Source organism: Anabas testudineus, chromosome 17 (assembly GCF_900324465.2).
Source record: "Anabas testudineus chromosome 17, fAnaTes1.2, whole genome shotgun sequence".
Taxonomy (NCBI): Eukaryota; Metazoa; Chordata; class Actinopteri; order Anabantiformes; family Anabantidae; genus Anabas; species Anabas testudineus.
In genome coordinates this window covers 21,797,397-21,817,890 of record NC_046626.1, presented here as the reverse complement: position 1 = coordinate 21,817,890, position 20,494 = coordinate 21,797,397, and the positions used below count along the sequence as shown (strand labels likewise).

At 41.4% G+C, this 20,494-nt stretch overlaps 1 pseudogene; it reads left to right on the top strand.

Annotated features, from left to right (window-relative positions):
* The first annotated feature begins 5,827 nt into the window (after nucleotides 1-5,827).
* Nucleotides 5,828-20,409, top strand: LOC113171871 (annotated as a pseudogene).
* The last annotated feature ends 85 nt before the right edge of the window (nucleotides 20,410-20,494 follow it).

The following is a 20,494-nucleotide window of genomic DNA, read 5'->3' as shown; positions in this document are numbered from 1 at the left end:
CTAGAGGAGAGAGGAGACACAAAGTTTCCACTAATCTTAATGTGTGTTCATTTCTCTGTGTACTGGCACCTTTCAACACCAGAACTTCCCTTTTGGATTAATACGTATCTTTCCATCTATGTGCAGCGTTACAACAAGCTTCAACCTGCAGCGTTTTCACATCACGTTTTTGTGTCACATCGCTTCACTCACAACCAAGATGATACAAATAAAGTACCAGGCGCTATCTGCAGCTTCCCCAACCCCATCTTCTCCTGGGTCAAGTACCAATGTTCCTTACATCTGTCCCTCCTGAGACTTTGATGGGTTGTCATGTAGCATGTAAAGTCTATTTCAAAGGTGTGAGATGGAATCTTCCAGTATTTTATAGTAGTACAGAGCCTTCAAATCGACCCCACCTTCATAGTGATTTGGGTCTTTAGGCATCTTGTACCAACCTTTGTGGTGCTCAAGGTAAGTTCTCAACTGCTAACAGAACAGATGTGTGTACCTCCTCTTCTGCCCTAGTTTGTCTCCTTTGGTGTCTCCTCAGTTTCTTTTTGTTTGCAGTGACATGAACTTTGGTTTTCCCTGCTGTAGGTCTGAGGGCTAAAACTAACTAACAAAGGAATGTGGCAAGTGTAGTAGCAGCCATCGAGATCCAGATGAAAGCTAACCAGCAGTGTGACCCAGGATCAGAGCTGAAGTGGACCAGGAAGAGAATTCTCTGGGCATCTGCTACAATCCAGGTCCTGAGTTGTGGATTCATGGCAGGTCAACTTCTTGCCCTCTACCTCCTCCAGACACACCCACTTCCCGAGTCTGAATCTTCAGGCTGTTTTCCTCTAGCCTGTCGTATTTAAACTGAAGGTTTCCCGCTCTTTCCTTTGTCAGACTGGTTTCCTGCTGGATCACCAGTGTAATCCAGTTTGGTGCACTGATTGTTTTCTTAACATTACTTTTTAACTCTTCTCTGTTGCTGCTTGAGGATTTTATATCTTCTTTTGTGATGTTTGCTGTGGCTCCTTCATTATTCATTGGATTTGTTTGGATACTGGATGTTGGACTTCTGGACTGAGCATTGTGGTTTTTCAAGCACTGCCTGTTTCTTGATGGTCCTGCTCTGGCAGATTCAGTCTATGTGTGATTGCGAGGCCTGTGCAAACGACTCAGCTGCTCAATCTTCCTCTGACTGTGGTAACATTTCAGCTGTGCTGACACAGCCACTGTGGTTCTGCTATTTTTCCATCACTCACCTGTATCCAGTTAAGTTACCTGTACACACTCCACCATCTTGTTACTACTCAGAGTTCACCTGTACAGCTTCCACTCTGCCATCTCAGTCTTGCTTCCCTGTACCGACAGCGGTTTCCTGTATAAGATGAGATGAGGTCAGATTAGACATAAAGTGCTGTTGTACCTTATATACCACTGTCCCATATTATCTATTTGTAATATACTGTATTATATGGGAATAGTATTCATGTATACAATAATAGAAATGAAGTAACTTAACTAGTAATTATAATAAAATTATAATAACAAGAAATTCTGATAGTATCAAACATGTAACTTCACATTTAGCAGAGACAGTTTACACGATTGTCCTGATGGTCTTCCATTGTCGAGAGGACAAAATCAGGAAAGTGGTTCCCAGTTATTCTTATAACGTTGTCTTAATTAGTTAAAAATGAATCAAACAAAAAAGAGGAGAAAAACAAAAACAGTCGTGTTAAAAAACCTCATGCAGCTGAAATCTGATCCTGGTTCATCATCTGCACTCGTTCACCTCAGCTGACACATTCAACAGCAGAACAGGTTTTTGTATCACGCTCTGTTACTGTGGGGGGGCTCTTCTACAATGTCTTTGGTTCAGGAACTAAACTGTATGTAACAGGTAAGAATCAACTTTCTTTGTCTTCAGTCGTTTTATTGAACAAGTGTAAAATGTGGTTAAAGTCAGTTTGTGCTGCTTCAGACTTTCCATGTTAGTTTTTCCTCATTAGTACAGAGTTCCTTCTGCAGCCGTTCTTCAATGAAAAAGTTCAACAACATGTGAAAACATGTTGAAATCTCACTGCACCACAAGGAATTCTTGATTTGTGCTAATATTATTATTATTTCTTCTTTCTCTCTCCTGAAATCATTTATTGTTTTACAACAATATATTTATTTTATGTCATAGTAAGTATTGATTTGAAAAATGTACATAAAACACAGAAACAATACTGTGCTAAGAAATAACAAATTAGAACATTTACCATAATCATACACATGTAACATTATCTATATCCATGTAATCTTCCTCTATGTAAGTGAATAACTTTGTTAGATGTATTTATAATACTATGAAAGTGTAGATATTGTCTTCGTCATGTGTTTTCCAAAATGTTCTTATAACACAGACATATTCAGAATGATATGAAGACACAAATCTAACAGAGGACAGGGTGAAAATGTTATTTTAATTTTGATTTGATTATGTTCGTACGCAAATTATATTTTTGTTGCCCCTAAAATAAAATGTAAACAATGACATCATGACAATGTTGTAGATATTTACTAAACATACTTAAATTACACCCACGTAAGTGCTTTAATGTCTTTTCCTCCTTGATTATCTATATTACCAAAATGTATCATCATAATGTTTTGTCTTTTATTTTTTTAAGTATAGTAAAGTTAGTTAAATACATTTTCCTGTATTTAAAACAGTTTCCAGAATTGCAATATTTTAATCGAGACATTACATAGAAATAAAAGCCAGGATGCACTAGACCAGGGTGAACAAATGCTGGCACTTGAGGGCCACTGTCCTTTCTGAGTTCCACCCACTGCTGATTACCTGGATCAGGTGTGTTCAGCCAATCTAAAGCTGCAATAATGTAGTGTCCTGCTGTGAATAATGTCACAGCCAGGACACTCTGAATATAGCTATAAACTGTACTGCACAAAGGATTTAATGGAAGGATTTAAAATGTTAATGAGCTATTGTATGAGCCCTTCATGCTCCTAATAAGACAACAAATGTTTTCCTTGAGGAACTGGGAGTTAGCATCACTGAGCTCTCAGACAGGAGGAACCAAGGACCCACTGCACCTGCAGGGTCTGACTATGTGTCCTGGTATTCACACTTGTCCCTTTATGGATATGTCTCCCCAGAACATTACTGTTCCACCACCAAGCCAGTCATGCTGAACGACGTTGAATTCTAGTGTTCTGTGACAAATACCAGTCGAGCTCCATAGTGCCAAACAGTGACCACAGGCCTCCCTCAAGAAGTCTGTCTAAGGTCTGAGAAATTCACACCAGTGGCCAGTTCGAGGTCATTCTTTGGGGCTCAGATTAGGCTCATCCTGTTCTTCTTAAACAAAGAAATAGATCCTGTCCAGCTTTCCTGGAGAAACTGTCTGTAGTAGAGACAGAATCTCCTCTATGCTTTTGAGACACACAGCAAACATTCTGACAATGGTACGTCCTGATGTGATGCCCTGGAGGAGTTGGACTGTCTGTTCAACCCCTGCAGGGTCCAGGTATCACCTGATACTACCAGTAGTGACACTGACCCAGGCTAAATGCAAAACTAATGAAAAACTGTCAGAAAAGATGAGGAGAGAAAAAATATCAGTGTCCTCCCCCTGTAAAACCGTTCTGGAGTTGGGGGTCATCTCGCTGTTCTCCTCTAGTTCAGCTGTTGTCAATTTTATTAACACCAAAGCAGCTGAAACTGATTAAAAACCCCCTCTGATACTCAACTAACCAGATTAATATCACAGACGTTTTACTGACTTAATGCTAAACTCTGATTAAAAAGCCTCTCTGCTTTATTTTTCTGATATGTGTGTCTGTGCTGCTTGTTGCTGCTTCAAACTTCAGGTGAGCAGGTGCTGAAGCCCGTGGTGAGCGTGTACCCAGCAGCATCCAGAGACCACCTGGAGGGGAAGAGCTCCCTGCTGTGTGTGGCCTCAGACATGTTTCCTCCTCTGGTCCAGTTCTCCTGGAAAATCCAGAAGAAGAAGGAGGACGGCTCATGGGACGAGCCGAGCCCTGCTGAGGGAGAGCAGCTGGAGCTCCGAGAGTCGGGACGCAGCGCCTCCATCTTGCTGCTCCATCAGCCACAGAACAGCACATATAAATACCGCTGTGAGGTGAAGCATGAAGGGGGGACAGTGGAGGCCCAAACACAACAAGGTGATGAAGGTTTGGTGACTGTGTTCAGCAGGGATTCAGCTTCATGTGGAGACGCTGTCAAAGAGAGCAGAGCAGCAGAGCACTGCCATTTGTCCCTGCTACTCCAAACATGTGACTCCTTCTGTGTTTCAGAGCTTCCAGCTCCAGCAGCCTCCTGTCCTCCAGAGAGAGAGCCAGCAGACCTGGCAGCTCTGCAGCAAGCTGACTGTAAGATCACCTGCTGCCTCTCTGCATGGACAGCTCCAATGTTGTGCTGCAGAGAGAGCAGAGCACTGACTGCTTTCTGTTTGAATCCTTTTGTGTTGCAGTGGTTCCCCTGGATCCTCTCCAGTCTCAGTACCAGGTGAAGCTGCTCTGTCTGCTCTACACAGTGCTGATAGTGAAGAGTCTGGTGTACTGCTGTGGACTCTCTCTGCTGAGGATCCTCACAGACAACGGAGCATCCAGCAACTACTCACATGATTTGTAGTAGATGTGTAATTTTTCTTAAAATTGAAATCGATATGTACAGAAATATATTTGCAGGTATTTAAACTTGTGTCTTTTCTTTAAAACAGCCTCATGATGATTGTTTTGTAGTATTTATTTGTGAGTCATCTAATAAAAGAAAAACAAATAACACAACATAACCTGAGCTTCATTCAGATATGAACTTACTAAGATGTTCAGACTCTTCTGACAACAGGTGATTTATCTGAAAACACAGTAAAATGGGAGCTGAGCAAACTGCAGAAGCTTTAACGTCTTCTTTTATTTCAGGTCTCAGCTCTGTGTTTGTCTCACACAATAAAAACTGTTATTTCCTGGAATAGTTGTTTCACCACAGTTCGAACTGTCGCTGTGTTATTAAAGTGACAAACCACAGATAACAGTGTTAACTGCAGAGCTGAAACCCACACAGTCGGCTGCAGGAAACGAAGCGATGATTCGCTGTAAACAGTTTTTTATGATCTTTAATAACAACTGAGACCAGATTCATATCTGCTGTTGACATGAAACACTCATCCGCTCCCCCCAACGTGTAGTTTAGTGACCTTTTCTTTCCGTGAGCCCACACAGAGCTAAACTGAGTTCTGTGACCTACATAGAAACTCACCTGGACGTCACATCCTCAGTGGTTTATAGTCTAGAACAAACTGGCTCATTATCTCTACATGTTACCAGCTAACTAGTTAGAGGATTGTACATAAACTGTGTAAACTACTGTAATACCTCCACATGACTGTGGTGTGAGTTCTTTTATTTCTGATTAGTGGTCAATGGAGACAACATGTAACACATACATGAACAGTTTTGTTAACATGTATTCTAGAGACTTTAACAGGTTGAACCAGAACCAGTTGTACTGGATACTGCATGTGTGTAGTTTTACTGTGTGTGCTCCAACTTCTCAAGTCTGCACCATGGAAGCTGACAGAAGTCTAATAGAGTCCGACTCAGCTCCTCCATGACAACCTGCCGCTGTGTGACCAGTATGTGTTCAGCCACACACATCAACAGCTCTTCTGTCCAGTTCTTGGACCACATTTCTACCAGCAACAAGAAAACCTGGAACTGAATCTAAATAAATGTGGGATATCCAAAGACATGCACGTGAGCTGGTTAATGTGGCTGAACCACAGTCTCCAAACACTCATTGATTTTCTAATGTTTATTTTTTTCCTTACGGTGAAGATAACATTTAGTCCAATGATCGGTTTCTGCTGCTGGGAAATCATGTATGTGCACTGCAATGTTTCAAAGGGAGTCAGACGGTGTTGAGGATGAACAGGATCTACACTGACAGTAAGACTGGATCAGGTAGGAGGATGTGGAGGACTCAACTGTGGCTTCAGGCCTGTTTGGCCTTCGTCTCTCTGATTCCTCTGGCTGATGGAGTTCCTCTGTAAGTAGAACAACTAAACCAACCTGATCTACAAATATTCACTCTGAGGTTCAACTAAAGCACAAAAACTGAGTCCAGCTTTTTGATATCTTATTGACATTACGTTTTATTGTTTCAACAGAGGCACGAACCAGATCTGGGACTGTCTCATTTCTAATCTTATATAACTTATATGGACAGTTTATTCTAGTTCTATTTTACTTGTGTCTTGCAGAATGAGGAGCAGTGTTGAGGTTGTTTCTGGCTTGAATTTCTTTATGTGGAGTTTGCACAGTGTTGCAGTCTGACACACAGCAAATAAGAGCCATTGTGAAATACACTGACAGAACAAATATTTTTAACTGTATTATTGATGGATAGAAACTTAACGACTGCAAGACATCGGTTGTCAACATGAAATTAGCATGTGGTTTATAGAGCATAAAATTAGTACAATAATAGAACATATAAAGTCAGTAATTCAGTTCACGCCTAAAAGAACATTCATTTTTAACCTTCCTACAGGAAGTTGATGACTGCCCCCAACTTGTTGCGTGTAGGAACAACAGAGAACATCTTTGTGGAGTGTCAAGACTGCTCTGGGGAGGACATCAAAGTTGAGATCAGTTTGTTGAACCATCCAACCAAATCCAAGAGGCTGGCAACCACATCTGTGACTCTTCACACTTCAAACAACTTCCAGCAGTTTGGAAAAATAACGGTAATTCAAGTGATCTTACTGTTACTTGATAGTTATTTTCTATCATGTCATACAAGAAGAGATCTAGAATACAGACATGCTCATCTTCCCTCATTACTACAAGACAAATGAAGCAGATAAAGGTTCTGGAGTTGACATCAGGTATCGAGTTTGTCTGGAGCCACCACTACAGTCCAAGAGGACCTGAATGCATGTGAAACAGGTCAACATCAGGCCAAAAAAACACCGGAGCTGTAAGGGAGGTGAAGAAAACCACGGTGTGGCCAAATCAACAGTTTGGTACATTCCTGAAACGAAAGACAGAGCTGCTGAGCTCCAGAGCAGCATGAAGACCTGGAAGAAGACAGAAGACAACTGAAGTGTGCAGGAAAAGTCACTCTAGACTCAGTCACCAGCTTTTCAGTTACTGAAGACAAACCTGAGGGGACAAGGCCCACAAACTAGCAGCAACTGAAGGTGGCTGCAGTGATGATCTATGGAGGATGGAGGCTCCAGGCGTCAGGCTGTTGTTGCTTCTTTTTGGCCCCTGAAAATTAAGCTTCTCAACTATAACTGGCTGTAACAGCATATTTATGTGAGACCTCTTTAAATAAGAACTGTTGTCTCCTCTTAGATCCCTACAGCATACTTCAACAAGGATCCCAACATGAAGCAATATGTCTACCTGCAGGCTCAGTTCCCCGACCAGCTACTGCAGAAGGTCGTGTTGGTGTCCCTCCAGTCTGGGCACATCTTTATTCAGACGGACAACAACCTCTACACTCCCAACAGTAATGGTGAGTTTAGTACTAGAGTGGAGATTTTTAATGTATTTAAATGAATGACTGCTCTGTAAATGACAATACTTCCTGTGACGTGTTGTAAAAAAGCCACATTTCTTAACACAGGTAGATTTGTTAGTAAAGATTCTCTCTGTCAGTTCTTTACAGAATATTTGCATTGACGCCCAACATGGAACCTGTAGAAGACGTTTCTATCGCCATTGAGATTGTGGTAAAGTTATATATATTTTTTATTATATATATTTATATATAACTTTACCACAGGTGAATATTTAAATTAGATTTTATGTCATTTTAATTTAATATTGTTAAAAATGTATTAAACTGTGTGAATTCAATTAAGATCCTTTTTCAGAGGAGATGTCAAAGTCACTAAATCAGGCTTAGAACAAAATGTGTTATGCAAACTCACAAAAGAGGATTAAGAAGGTATTAAAATTACCGGCTTTCTTTTGTTTCAGTGATTTGAACAGCTTCTAGACAATGGAGATAATTTATAAACTTAAAAAGTTGGAGTGGGGTTCTCTCCGCCTTTCTCACTTATTATTCAGATAAGAAACTTCTGGGATATTGATCTGATTAAAAAGAACAACAGAGGATTGTTAATCCTTTTCAGCTGCTTAGATTATTCATTAGGAGTCCACGATCACACTGGTGAAATCAAATCACACATCATTAAGATGGTGATGAATGGAAAAAAGTGAAATCGAAATGATTAGAAACACACATTTTTAGCCTCTTTATTAGCTACATAACAAGCTCCATATTATCATCCATCAGCCAACGCCACAAAACTCTGTTTTTGTTTACCGTCCTGGACTCTGGAAAGTGGTGGCCAAGTTTCACAGGAACCCTCAGCAGAGCTACTCTGCAGAGTTTGAGGTCAAAGAATATGGTGAGTCCAAAATTACCTGAACATGTGTTATAAAACATGTGTGCCGTTGAATTTTGACTGAATAATATGCATCAACTTTTACAGTGCCGCCCAGTTTTGAGGTTAAACTGTCGCCTGAGAGCTCCTTCTTCTGCGTGGACACTTCAGAACTCATCGTTGAAATTAAAGCTACGTATGTGGAGATTATTTGTTCCACGTGTTGCTTTAGATCACGACTGATTGGTAGATTGACTGAAGGAGGAAAAATAAAGTCTCATGACTTTGTCAAGTCTGAGTTTTTAACATGCAGTTTAAGTTGATGCTTTAATGTCTGCTTCTTGTTGCTTTAAGTATCTGTTTGGTGAAGAGGTGGACGGGACAGCATACGGAGTCTTTGGACTTATGCGTGAGGGTCAAAAAAAGAGCTTTCCCAGGTCTCTTCAGAGCGTGAAGGTGAGCACAACTTTCAGTTTGTTGATCATTTTCTCTTATAATATATTGTTTTACAACTTGGCTTTTACCAGTTGTCTAAGATTTCCTATTTTCCCTTCTGTCTGTTCCCTTCTTCACTTTCTTACATTTCCATCCGCAGATATCAAGTATTTCTGATGTTTGACTAAATAAAGGCTGAATTAACAATCTTCCAGCCGTTCACTGATTGTACTTTACTGTATTACTACTGTACTGTATTTACAACATTAGGTTTTGTATTATGTCTCATTAGATTGAGAATGGTAATGGAGCCGTCACACTGAGGAAACGGCACAAAGACCTTTCCGGACATCTACAGTCTGGTTGGAACCTTCATATATGTAGCTGTCAGCGCGCTCACAGAGACCGGTAGGAAACACAGAGTTTGGTTCTTATCCATGTCTGTTCTGTCATCAAAGCTTGAGGTGTTTTCTGCTTGTTGTAAAAATCCCAGATTACAGTCTGGTCAATCGGTTGTTGAGTGTGTTTTTTTAAATTATAGCAATGGTAAAGGAGCTAAATGGTAAAATGCTGTATTTGGAAGGGGATTGAATAATATCTTAGTGTGTCAGTGAGTTTTTTCTTTCTGTAGTGGTGATTTAAACTGAAGTACTAAAGTAAAATACTTCAAAATAAACAACAAACAACAGAAGAACAAAAACCGACGTGTGCATGTTCTTCCGGTTGAACCCACAGGCAGTGAAATGGTGGAAGCCGAGTTGAGATGTATCCAGATCGTGACATCACCTTACACCATCCACTTTAAGAGAAAATCCAGATATTTCAAACAGGGAATGTCCTTCGATGTCGTGGTAAAACACTTTTTTCAGTTAACATGTGTTGACTGCAGTCGTACTCTATGTCTGTTTTTGTACTTTAGGTAGTAAGTCTCTTAAGGGGCACAGTAGTGAGTATTTGTTTTTTTCAGAGCTACTCTACTAATTTCCACTCACCATAGTACAGGGACAGCGTTACTCCAGGCCCAGGTTGCAGGGGTAGCAATCTTAGCGAAGATGCTCAGACATCCTTCTCCCTAGACAAAGACCCTCCAATGTGTCCCTGGGCCTCCTCCCGGTGGGACTTGTCCCCTGGAAGGCATCCTGGAGGAATCTAAAACAGTTGCCCAAGCCACCTTTTTTCAATGGAGAACCAAGGCCTCAGACTTGGAGGTGCTGATTCTAATCCCAGCTGCTTCACACTCGGCTGCAAACCGCCTGAATACGTGCTGAAGGTCTTGGCTTGATGAAGCCAACAGGACATCATCATCTGCAAAAAGCAGAGGTGTGGTCCCCAAACTGGACTCCCTCTGGCCCCTCCCAACTCACTTGCGAATGTGAAATCCTGCTCTGGTAGCACAGAGACAACCCTTGACAGAGGGCCCTGGATGTTGTACTTCTGTAGCACCCCCCAAAGGATGCCATGATGGGATCGGATGGCTCAAACACCCTAGTGAGGGTGTAGAGATTTTATCAGAGAGAGTGAACAGTGTGATCCCCTATAGTCGGAACATACCCTCCAGTGCCCATTTTTGTCAAAGGTACCACCGACACCGTTCTGCATCATGAGGTAATCTCCCTGACTGATATTGTCGTATCAGCCAAGACAACCCCAAAACGTCCAGAGACTTAAGGCAAATCTCATCCACCCCTGGTGCCTTGCCACTGAGGAGCTTACTGACGACCTCAGTGACGTCATCTCGGGTCCTTCACACACTGCTTCACACTGCTTATGTCATTTTCATCATTATGTTAATATTTCTACCATCTGTTTTTATTGCACTACATTTTCCTCACATTTACAGACCTGTTTTATCCATCTTCAGGTTTTCTTTGTTCTTAACTAGTTCACATTTGGAACAATCTAGTAACACTAGGCCATTGACCAGACGTGATTTATTGAATGGTTTAATAGGATTCAACCTGTTGTGGTAGGTTGAAATTGTGAATCCCGATAATACTCCAACACAAGGTGTTCCAGTGGTGGTTAATCCAGGTGCTGTGAATAGTAAGACTACAGCCAATGGCAGGGCGAGGCTTACCATCAATACACAGACGGAGGACTCAAAGCTGTCAATCACTGTAAGTCTCCACAATGTTTTTAAAAATGTTTCTTGTGTTAGAGTTCATTTGGCAAAAAGAAGCTCAGACCTACGTTAATCCACATCTTTTATCTTCACATGCTAAAGTAAAATCAAGCGGGGCTACATGACTTTGAAACACTGTGAGGACGTTAAGCTTCATTTTAGATCTGCTGCTCACACCTCACTTACAGTTTATCCCTGAATAAATGTAAATTAGTAATTAGGTAAAAGTCTCCTGGTGACCATAATTCTAATGTAAATAAATGACATGAATAGACATGTAGACGTAAAGCATACTCAAACAGCCAGGTACACTTGTCAGTCAGTGACATGTTTAAAAGACTCTTATCTCTCGTTTATTAACCTACATAAGAAATAAGCAACATTTATTGTAGTATTGACATTAAACAGTTTAACATACTAAACAGACACATGACTGGACCTAAAAGTTCTGGACTTGGCTGCTCAGCTTTTTTATTATGTTATTAACTTTCTATTTTATTCTAGAAACATACATACACATACACATACATGTGAGATGTTGCATAAATGTACACATGCTTACTGTGTTTGTCCAATTTTAGGCAACGATCAATGACCATCGTATTTTAAGACAAGCAAATGCCACCATGGTAGCTTTCCCATATACCACCAACAGCAGCAACGACATCCACATAGGTAAAGAAAACCTGAGACAACATACAACGGTACAAGGTGGTGGCAGTAATAACGTACGAACCATCCACTGAATGTTTTCAGTGTCTGACACGTTACAAAAAAACTTTTTTTGCAGGTTTGAACACAGCAGATCTGAAGTTAGGAGAAGACCTGAGACTCAACCTCTTCCTCAGGGGGCAAACTCAAAACAGTCACATCACATACCTGGTGAGAAGTGACTTTACCTCACGTGACGTTCTGTCTCTTTTGATAAGAACTGATGTGTAATTCTTTATCTCCAGATCTTGAGCAGAGGTCAGCTTGTGAAATATGGCCGTTACAGGACACAAAGTGAACTAATAATCTCACTGATGCTTCCCATCACCAAAGACATGCTGCCATCTTTCCGCTTCGTAGCCTATTACCATCCAAGTCATAACGAAGTGGTAGCTGACTCTATTTGGGTGGATTCTCAGGAGCTCGATGGGCTCGGTGAGACTGACACACACTAAAGGACAAGAGTTAAACTAATCAAATGAACCACTGGACTGGCGTCTTATCCAGGGTGTGACCCCAAGGAGAGAAAATGGTCAGGATAAAATTAACAAATAAAAACATGTCGCATTCATTCTTCCTCTCTTCACTTTAGCTGAAAGTGGAATCATCACAACCTGCTCGGTCCTACACGGTCTCCAAGAACACCTTGTTTGATGTGAAGGTCACTGGAGACCCAGAGGCCACAGTGGGACTGGTGGCAGTGGACAAAGGCATCTCCCTCTTAAACAACAAGCACCACCCCACTCAGAAAAAGGTCATTTCTTTATTCCAGCTCAGACTGTATTTGGATTCTTTTAAGAGCCACAATAAACAAGCTGCACGTTATTGTCTGTTTCATTCACTCACTGCATTGTGTGGTTGTGTTCCTGTTCACCCAGATGTGGGACATTGTGGAGAAATATGACACTGGCTGCACACCAGGTGGAGGGAGGAACAGCATGGGTGTCTTCTACGATGCCGGGCTGTTGTTTGAGTCCAACACTGGTTCCGGGACTCCCTACAGACAAGGTGACTGGTAGTCTACCACTGGTCTAATTTCATCCAAGGAATACACTGTTCTTATTCCTCTGAATTCTGTACTGCTGTTCTACAATAACGTTTGCTCAACAAGTTGGAGTCGGAATTGGAGGTTGAGATAAGAAAGAAGAAGCAAGAGTTCACTTCCCTGAACACAGACCTACAGTATATATGATATATTAAAACTGGGGTTTCTTATTCAAACTTAATTCCTAAGGCAAATGTGTTTCTAGCTCCGCTGGTGTAGTATCATCCACCATGTGACGTCCACACGGGCTCATCCTACAGTTCTGTAAAAGGAGGGATAAATTAAATTAAAATGAACAAATGTTAATACATTTTTATTCACCATCTTATTTATTCAAAATGTGAAATTAGAGTTACATTTTTTCATATAAACATGAGGTCTTGATCCGGCATTTTGGGTTAAAGATTAAGTGCGTGTTTCAATTCTAGAGTTGAAGTGTCCGACTCCCACCAGGAGGAAACGAGCCAACACTATAATGGAGGTGACAACCAGCTTAGGTAAGAACCGGATCTCTGCACATTTATTCAAGTGTCTTTTTTTGAATGCATTTGCCAAATCTGATAATCTTTTCACTTTCTTAAACTATTTTCAAAGATAAACTTTTGATCTGTGTAAAACTGACAAGACTCTAGTGTTTCTGGGCTCCAATGGAGCAGGAAGCTCCCCCCACTGGCAGATGTTTTTGGTTGATACAAGAAAATTTGACTAAGAATTAAGAATATTTGGCTAATTTTGAATTTCTCAGTTTTTGCAGTGCAGAAACTAAATTTCTCTTTCCAATTTGTTCTGTTTAAAAGTAGGTTTTCCCCAGTGGACCCGTCTTGTTTCCCACGGTACCTTCTCACTTGTCTCTGTTTTTCCAGTGAGTCAATATAAAGATAAACTACAGCGTGAGTGTTGTGTGGACGGTATGAGGGACATTCCTGTTTTATACACCTGTGAGAGGCGCAGCGAGTACATCACCGACGGTGCAGCGAGTACATCACCGACGGTGCAGTGAGTACATCACCGACGGTGCAGCGTGCATTCAGGCGTTCCTGGACTGTTGCAATGAAATAAAAACTCGACTAGCAGAGAAGGAGGAAGGCCTCCAACTGGCTCGCAGTAAGACAGATGGACCTGGGCTGTTGGTGTGCTGGTTATTGAAAATCACTGAAGGTGTAACATGTTACATGACCCTTTAGGTGAGGAGGACGACAGTTACATGGAAAATGATGAAATTGTAACTCGTACCAGTTTCCCTGAACGTTGGCTCTGGACGGACTGGTCAAACTGCTCCTTCAGCTCCTTTTCTGATTTAGATTTTGTCATAAGTAACAGATAACGAGCTCATGTTCCATTACAGTTTTCAGGTTGACGTCAGTCACAGACAGTTTTAAACTCCATTAAAACTCTGAGTCAATAATTGTGGACAAATCACCTGAAAGTCTGTCACAGATATCAGATTTTAACATTTACTGTACATTCAGCACTAACAACTGATGCATGTGAGTCTCTTGATACAGATGGGCTGGAACAGATGAGAATCCACAAACCACCCACGACTCCAGACGGTGAAAATGTTTGTTGCTGTGTTGCTCAGAAGAATCTTAACACAGAAGGAAACGAAACCACTGTCCCGTGTTCTGTCCTCTCTAAGGCTGACTGCCTATGTTGCCAAGGTGTTTGTGATGGCCAGCAATCTGGTGGCATTGGATTCGAAGGTGAACTGTAACGTTGTTGAGTTTCTGATTCTCAATGCACAGCGACCTGAGGGACTGTTTAATGAAGTCGGATCAGTGTATCACGGAGAGATGATTGTACGCACACACACACCCGTCATTATGGAATAATAATATGAAAACACTGTCTGTAGTATTAATAATGTGTCTGTGTGTTTGTAGGGAGATGTGAGCGGCACAGATTCAGATGCCTCCATGACGGCCTTCTGCCTCATTACTTTGCAGGAATCACGCACAATTTGTGCTGCCACCATTGATGTGAGTAAATCACCCTCATACATTGGTTTTATGTTTTTTTAACGGGTATAATTCATGGCTTTTATCTTTTTATCTTGTGAATAGAGGCTGCAGGACAGTATAAATGAAGCGGTGTCATACCTCGAGAAGCACCTGGCCAACCTCACCAACCCTTACGCTGTTGCCATGACGTCATATGCCTTGGCCAATGAAAACAAAATGAACCGAGAGATCCTTCACAAGTTTGTTTCTCCAGGTATCATCCCACTGCAGTATTCTTCATAATGAGAGTCTATAGATGTAAAAAGCTCCTTCCTATTCATGTTAGGAAGATGCTACCTGATGTAGAATAACACAACCAAGATTGTTCTGCTACATTTAGTAGAAACTACATGTAGTTTATATCCTTATAAAAAGGTTTCACTATAATGTAATGAGTGAATGAATAATGAATAATGAGTAACCAAGAGTCAAATGTAGTTTAAAGTTCCCTGTTTTCCTCAGATTCGTCCCACTGGCCGGTACCTAAAGGAGAGCAGTACACACTGGAGGCCACTGCTTACGCACTTCTGGCTCTGGTCAAGGTCAAAGTGAGTATAATCCATCTGCACCAGTGTTAAACCAGCATTTCATGATAAAGGACACAAGCAACAGAGTCATCATCCACACTACTTCACAAAGGGTTTCTGAGGGGAGAACTACTGTTTGGCTCATTTACTGAACATCATGGACATTTAGTGTTGAGCTCGGCCCTTATTTCAGACCTTCTGTCCGTCTGAGACCATTATCATTATGAGACGAAGCCCAGCTACAGTGACAGTTTAAACTCCTTAGTGTGTTTGTTCTGGTCCAAATCATGTGAGTTTCTAAACTTGGAGCATTTGGACTCATGGACATGGAAAAAGATTCAGTATCATTCATTCATCATTCAGTTGATCAGGGTTTAGGTTTACAAACCAAAGAAATTAGAATCCACATCTAACTCTGTGCTTTAAACTGACTAAACTCTGACCAGGAGTATACGAATGTATAACTCTGTGTACAGTACATTAAATGTTGGTAGCTGTCTACTATTGATTTAAAGAATAACATTAAAGAATGGAGCCAACACTTTTACTTCTTTCTGTCAAGGCCTTCGAAGATGCCAAACCTGTCGTGAGGTGGTTTAGCCAACAGCAGAAGGTGGGCGGAAGCTACGGATCAACTCAGGTAACAGGCTTTATTTACCTAGATTTGCTCTTTTACAGTTCCTCTGGTTCAAACTTACGTTTGCTCCTTCAGGCTACTATAATGCTGTACCAGGCTGTAGCATAGTACTGGAGCAGTGCTCCTGAACCGGAGTATGAACGTGGACATCTTGTTGCCAGGCAGGTCAAAGCCTGAGAAGCATTACTTCAACAGGAAAAACCACTACACCACGAGGACATCCAAAGTGAGAACCTCATCAGGTGACTTAACGTTAACGTCATCAGTCTGTTTCTTCTGCTAATCCCTGTGTCTTTGAGCCAGTTCAGGGATATAAACCAGGATGTGAAGGTGGTTACCACCGGCACAGGAGAAGCAACACTGACAGTGAGTAACACACGTTAATTCATGTGTGATGATGATGATTCCTGTGTTTAATGTTAGGTCTGTGTGACAGATGGCGTCGTTTTACTATGCTTTACCAAGAGAGAAGCAGAGTGATTGTCAGCAGTTTGACTTGTCTGTGGAGGCTGTTCCAGGTAATTTGATGTCATCTGTCATCGTATCTTCTTGTATTTGCTTTGTTGCCTCCTGCTTGTCATGTTTTTCAGCTTTATATTCATCTCTTAATAAATAAATAACTTCCTGTTTCTTCCTCCAGTGAAAATGGACGAGGAGAAGATTTACAGGTTGACTATAGAGGTTGTGTGAGTACAGTCAAAAGCAGACAGACAGATTTACTGTGTACAGAACATTTTCTAACCAGCTATGTCTCCTTCCTAACATCACTTCACACATAGTTCAATAGTTGGATTGAATTTTCTTTGTAGGCATAAGAACAGGAGGCATAAAGTGACCATGACGATCTTGGACATCAATTTGCTGACTGGCTTCACTGTTGACACACAGGATCTGGACTCTGTAAGTGCTTTTACAAATATCCACATACAGCAGTTTAATAGAGTTTTCAAAGTTTACTGACAGTGTGAACATGTGTGTGGCCCCTTGTAGTTGTCTAAGGGACATGAGCACATTATTTCAAAGTATGAGCTGAACACAGAGGTGTCAGAGAGAGGCTTACTCATCATCTACCTGGACAAGGTGAGACACCAGTCTTGTTCTTTCTCTCCGCCTCGTTCTCAGTTTCTCAGTACTTCACCTTAGTTTATGTTTCTCTGCAGGTTTCTCACAGACGACCAGAGGTGATCAGTTTTAGGATCCATCAGAAGTTGAAAGTGGGCGTCTTACAACCAGCGGCTGTGTCTGTCTACGAGTACTACCAGCGTACGTCCCACAGACTTTTTCTCCTTAACGTCAAGTTGATGTCAGAGTAGATATCACTCTTAACCTCAGTGCAGGTCATATTACATTATTTCTTTTTTTATCAATATACATTTCCTGGTGTTTGTTTCTTTCTTCTTGCAGCAACACCCTGTGTGAAATTCTACCATCCAGAGAAGACGGATGGAAAGCTGCTGCGGCTCTGTAGGAATGATGAATGCATTTGTGCTGAAGGTGAGAATCCATTCTACCAGAAACTTATAATATTGAACTTGGAAATCACATGATTGTGTTTCACTGAGTTAAAAAGTGTATCAGTTCATTACTGCACCAAAAAAATGCTGAGGGCCAAGAGCAGAGTGCATTCACCCATCAATCCACCCACATATACAGTACACACATTTGTACAATCAATCAGTCATTAGCTGTGTTTTTACTATCTTGATATGTTTCCAGACAACTGCAGTATGCAGAAGAAGGATAAAATCAGTGATGATGAGATTCAACCTGGACTGCATTCGTTTCACTTGAAAGTATGAAAGTGAGAGAATACGTCAGTGGGGTGGAACTGAGCTAATAGTTTGCAGTTTGTCTTTCTACAGCGTGAAAGGTGAAAGTGGAAGCGTTTACAGATGCTCTGTCCACTGATGTTTACACAGTCAAAGTACTGGAAGTCATTAAGGAAGGTTGGTGTTCATCTCCTTTAAAATGTAGAAAGTCATGCTCAGCTAATGTAGATCATCCACTGCAGTGGGTCGGATCCTGAACTGCTGTATTTTCATTACAGGAGGTCACGATGTTGGTTCTCGGGCTAAACAACAACCATTCCTCAGTTACCAACACTGCAGGGAGACTTTAGATCTGAGCAGAGGCAAAACCTACCTCATGAGCTCGTCCAAAGACATTTACACAGATGACACCAGTCAGTCGTAAGTTTGCTTTTTGTGAGTGTAACTTTTTTTAAAAATGGTATTTTCTAGATCATACGTTGTACATGTAAATCTAGCCACAGGGGTTGCAAGCCAGTTACTTCTGTGCAGGTCCCAAGCCCGGATAAATAGAGAGGGTTGCGTCAGGAAGAGCATCCGGCGTAAAAATTGGCAAAATAACCATGCGAATCATCAATAACACTTTCATAAACAGCTGGAGAGGTGGAGGTTTGCTCTGGAAAGAAGAGGCATGAAGGTCAGTCGTAGTAAGACAGAATACATGTGTCTGAACGAGAGGGATCCAGGTAGAAGCGTTAGGTTACAGGGGGCTGAGGTGAAGAAGGTGCAGGAGTTTAAGTACTTGGGGTCAACAGTTCAGTGTGATGGAGAGTGTGGAAAAGAGGTGAAGAGGCGAGTGCAGGCAGGTTGGAGCGGGTGGAGGAAAGTGTCAGGAGTGTTGTGTGACAGAAGAGTGTCAGCAAGACTCAAAGGAAAGGTGTACAAGACAGTGGAGAGACCAGCTCTGCTCTATGGGTTAGAGACGGTAGCAGTGAGAAAGAGACAAGAGGCTGAGATGGAGGTAGCAGGGATGAAGATGTTGAGGTTCTCCTTAGGAGTGACCAGGTTAGACAGAATAAGGAACGAGTACATCAGAGGGACGGCTCACGTTGCCTGTGTTAGCGACAAAGTCAGAGAGGCCAGACTGAGATGGTTCGGACATGTTCAGAGGAGGGATAGTGAGTATATTGGTAGAAGGATGTTGGAGATGGAGCTGCCAGGCAGGAGGGCAAGAGGACGACCAAAGAGGAGATATATGGATGTTATAACAGAGGACATGAGGTTGGCTAGTGTTAGGGTAGAAGATGTTCATGATAGAGTGAGGTGGAAAAGGATGATTCACTGTGGCGACCCCTGATGGGAAAAGATGAAAGAGATAAAGAAGATACGTTGTACATGTACCTTTATAAAAAGAGGGACTGGTAGTTGTCCACATTAAACCAACCCTTTCCTTTCCCCAGGTATCAGTATGTGCTCACTGAGAGAACCTGGATCGAGTACTGGCCCACAGAGTCTGAGTGTAATTCTGATGAACACAGACGTACCTGTTCAGGTATAGAGGAGATGGCCCAGCAGTACTTGAACAGTGGATGTTAGCATAAGTGAAACTCAAAATCATGTTCTAATAAATAACAGTCACCCAGTACTTTTTTCACAAGTTAAATTAATTAGCAACTGATTCGTTTGGACAGGCTTTTAGTATCAAACGTCATGGTTTGATTACTAACTACTACAAATTTCTAGTACTGTGGTAATTTCATTATTTAACACAAGGGCTTCAAAAATATGAAGTATCGCGATATGATTGTGTTTTGTGCTTTGATTCTGTTTAATTTTTTGGTAGAGAACATGTAGAGCCTTTTGAGTCTGAACCTTTCTCAACCTCACCTCATGTCTACTACTCATTTATGTTATTAACTGTAATTAGTGTATATATATACTAAACATAAAAGACAGTAGAAAACACTGTTAGTGTACGATTGTTTTGTTTTTATCAAGAGCCTAGTTTTTCAATTTGAGAACATTATTTGTGCTGTACATAATATGTATCTTACTATATTAAATCTACTGTTTGGACTTTTCACTATATTTGTTTGACCCTGTAGACACACCGTGTACTTCCTCCTTTTTTCCCCATTCTGCTGTTTGGTCCGATCACCTCCGAGAACGGTTTATTCTGAATTCTCCCCCTTGTCAACGGAGACTAGGGTCTGACCTCAGGCTCCATCCAAACACCACCCACAGAAACCCGCGGTCCTTGTTCGCCTCCGTCTGCGAACAGGAAAATGGTAGAAGCTGAATCTTAAAGCTGGACTTATTCTGACTGCTGCTGGTCTCATTCATAGTTTGAAGCTGTACAGTTAGTGTTTCATTTAAGATTAGTTTGTTTTTTAGACTTCTGAATCAGCTTTACTGCAGTACTGTTAGTACACAGAATACTGTAGTACTGTTACGACAGACAAAATGCAGCAGTACTGTTACTTCTTACTGTCATGAGTGCAAGGAAGGACTCCACGGCCAGAGATAACACAGGGCACAGGAAAGAGGTTTGAAGATGTTGTTAACAACAAGGTACGAGGGAAGAAGTCTGATGAGTACTTGTAGGAAACTTGTCAGCACACGGTGAGTTTTATTTATCTCTTTTAGTCTTCAGCTCTTTACCATTATTAGTTCAGTGCATACTTGAGTCATCAGTATTATAATTTTTAAAAGCAATTAGTGATTTATGCACTGTCCATATTCAGGGTTTACAACCTGGTCTCCGAAGATCCCATGCCATTCTAGTCTCCCTACGACTGTAACCAGATTACCTGAACTCCTCTGAGGGCAGAGGTAGTTAAAAAACAAGCAGGGGACCAGGT